Consider the following 3341-nt stretch of genomic DNA (forward strand, 5'->3'; position numbering starts at 1 on the left):
TCTTTCTTTCTTTCTTTCTTTTTCTTTCTTTCTTTTCTTTCTTTCTTTCTTTCTTTCTTTCTTTCTTTCTTTCTTTCTTTCTTTCTTTCTGTCTTCTTTCTTTCTTTCTTTCTTTCTTTCTTTCTTTCTTTCTTTCTTTCTTTCTTTCTTTCTTTCTTTCTTTCTTTCTTTCTTTCATTTCTTTCTTTGCTATGGGGCATGTGTGCTTGTCAGAGACAGAGAAAGACAGAGAAACAGAAAGTGAGAAATCCTCCCCCAACCTCTGGTGGGGGATGTCCATGCCACAATTCCTACTTCTCCAGTCTCTTCTCAGGATTTGGGGTACACACGTACATGCACCTGGCATGAGTTTTAAACCGCCAGCTCAGGGACTTGAACTGCAGTCGACTACGTGGGAGTCAGTGACGTAACCATTATGCCATCTGCTGGTCCCCAGAGCTCTATTTCTTTTTAAAACCGCCCTTTGCTTGGTTTTAATACATATGGAATATTACGACAGGACACAGTAGTAGTGGTGGTCAGACATGGAAATGTCCAGTGACATAAGTGCTATGCCATCGGCTGGTCCCTCAAGTGATTTTTTACACAGTAACAGGTAACAAAAAGAGATACTGGTATCTGGAAATGGGGTGCTGCTATTGGATGCTGAAGAGACAAAGCCAATGATATTGAGAAGCCTTACGGTGGAGGCTTAAGAGAAAGTGAAGAACCCGGAGGTGTTCTAGTCCATCCAGACTAACGTCATAGGTAGGTGATGTATAGGTAACAGATGCAGGTGACTTATAGGTAACAGATATAGGTGACTTATAAGGTAACAGATACTTATTTCTCACTGTTCTGGAGGCCGGGAAGTCTAAGACCAAGGTGAAGCAGATTTGATGTCTGGTGAGCGCTCTCTTCTGGTTCAGAGAAGGTTGTCTTGGGGCCAGCAGATGGCATAGTGGTTATATTGCTAGACTCCCACATGGCCAACGATGGTTTGAATCCCAGACTCAGTGGCTTGAAAATCACATTGGGGATGTATGTGTGCATGCCCAAATCCCAAGAGGAGTATGGAGGAGAAGGGATTGTGATGTGGCCATCTCCCCTGGGGGTGGAGGGTTCTTTCATTCTATCTTTCTGTCTCTCTTGCCAACAAGCACATGCGCCCTATGGCAAAAACCTCTTTAAAAAAAAAAAAGAATATAAGAAAGCTGTCTTTTCGCTGTGCCCTCAGATAGTGGAAGGGATGAACTAACTCTTTGGGGTCCCTTTTATACAGGCACAGTTTTGTTCATTTGTGTCACTGTTACAGAATACCCAAGGCTGGTTGGTTTATAAAGAATAGAGATGTATTTGACTCACAGTTCTGATAGCTGGAAAATGCAAGGTGTGTGGCCGGCCTCTGGCTGGCCTCTAGTGCTACATCTCAACACGGCTGAGAAAGCAGGAAGGAAAGCAGGAACGTGCAGAGAGAGAGAACTGTGGGCTGCCCACTTGCTTTTATACAACCCACTTCTGTGGACACTAATTAGGGAAAACTAATTAGGGAGAATTTACTCCCTTCTGGGCGCCTTAATCTACTCATGAGGGATTAGCTTCCAAGTCCCAAACACCTTCTGGAAAGTCCCTCCTCTCAGCACGGCTCCATTGGCTAGCAGACTACAGCGTGAGGTTCCTGAGAGGACACGACACTCAGGCCATAGTGGGCTCTACCCCCATTCATCAGGGAGCAGCCCTCAGGACCTACTCCCTCCCAAAGGCCCTATCTCCTGCACCATCATACTGAGGTTAGGATTTCAACCTCTCCATCTGGGGAGGGATGCAAGCATTGTCCAAAACAGGAGAAAAGGAGATAAAGGCGCTATCTGTTACATGTTGTAGAAGCAGAGTCTAGCAACAAGTGAACTCTGCAGAAATGTGGAAAAGATACCTTGTATGAAATGAACTGTATGATCTAGCCAAGGATATTTCCAGGCACTGTTAAAGTGTTGCCAAACTTCTTCTTGTTGCTTATTAAGTTAAGTAACCCTTATTGAAATTGCTTGGGGCCAGAGTGGTTTGGATTTTTTATTTTTTTGACTTGTGAATATTTGCATATTTATAATGAGATGTCTTAGTGAAGGGACTCAAGTACAAAAAAGCATTTATTTATGTTTCAGATGTGCTTTATGCCCATAGCCTGAAAGAATGTTTATATATTTTAAATTTTGAATGCACCCCATCACAAGGTGGGGTTATAACTTTTCACTTGTGGCATCATGTCAGTGCTCAAAACGTTCTGGATTTTGGAACATTTCAGATTTTGGATTTTTGGAATAAATATACTGAACCTGTGGTAAAATGCAAGAGAACAGAGGTAAGTTAAGCAACAACTCTTATGTGCCATCCAGTGGGGTAGTGGTTAAGGTGACTGGATCCCACAAGGCCAACTGTGGTTCAAGTCTGGGACACAGCGATCTGAAAACAAGCCAGGCATGTGTGCGTGCATGCCCAAAAACCCTAGAGGAGAATGGAGAGGGGTCTGACTGTTGTTTGACCTTCCCTTCTAGAGGTGTGTGTGGGGGGTGATATTCTCTCTTCCTCATTCCCCCTGGTGAGCTCATGAGTCCTATAGCAAAATTAAGTAAAAAATAAAAAGAAAGAAGAAGCAACTCTCAAACATAGAAGATCTAGGACTTGGCTAGGTTTGCAAATAAAGCTATTTCTTGCTCCCAGCCTCTCTAGATGACAAGGAATGCTAACATTAATCAATGGCTTCTGCGGTCCAGACAGTTGTGCAACAGTAAAATGTGACGCTCTGCAAGGCAATCCCATGTCGGAAGGTTCCTGGTTCAAGTCTGGAGACCTCCCTGAATATATTAGGCACACACTTACTCAGGGTCTGGGAATGGCTGGAATTAGGAGTGAATCTCAGCCTCAGGACTCAGTTAAGGTGCAGTCTCTCTTTTTTGTTCATGAACTTTTTAAAAAAGAAAAAAGAAATGGCTTCTCACAGAGATAAATCTGGATTACTTGTTTTATCTAGGAAAATCTGGTTTAAAGACAAAACAAAGGCATGGCAGTAAGTCCCATTGTCTTTACTGAGGCTGCCCTTCTCTTTATGAATATTTGGTATTTTAAAAAGGTCTTGGGGGGGAACCAGCAGTTAGCGTAATGGCTATGTCGCTGGATTCCCACGTAGTCGACCGCGGTTCGTGTCCCGGACCCGGTGGCTTAAAACTCACGCCGGGCGCGTGTGCGTGCGTGCCCAAGATCCCGAGAGGAGAATGGAGGAGGAGGGATTGCGGTGTGACCATCCCCCCTGGGGGGTGATTTCTCGCTTTCTGTCTCTATGTCTCTCTCTGTCTGTCTGGCGAGCG

Source organism: Tupaia chinensis, unplaced genomic scaffold, assembly GCF_000334495.1.
Source record: "Tupaia chinensis unplaced genomic scaffold, TupChi_1.0 Scaffold000384_1, whole genome shotgun sequence".
Taxonomy (NCBI): Eukaryota; Metazoa; Chordata; class Mammalia; order Scandentia; family Tupaiidae; genus Tupaia; species Tupaia belangeri.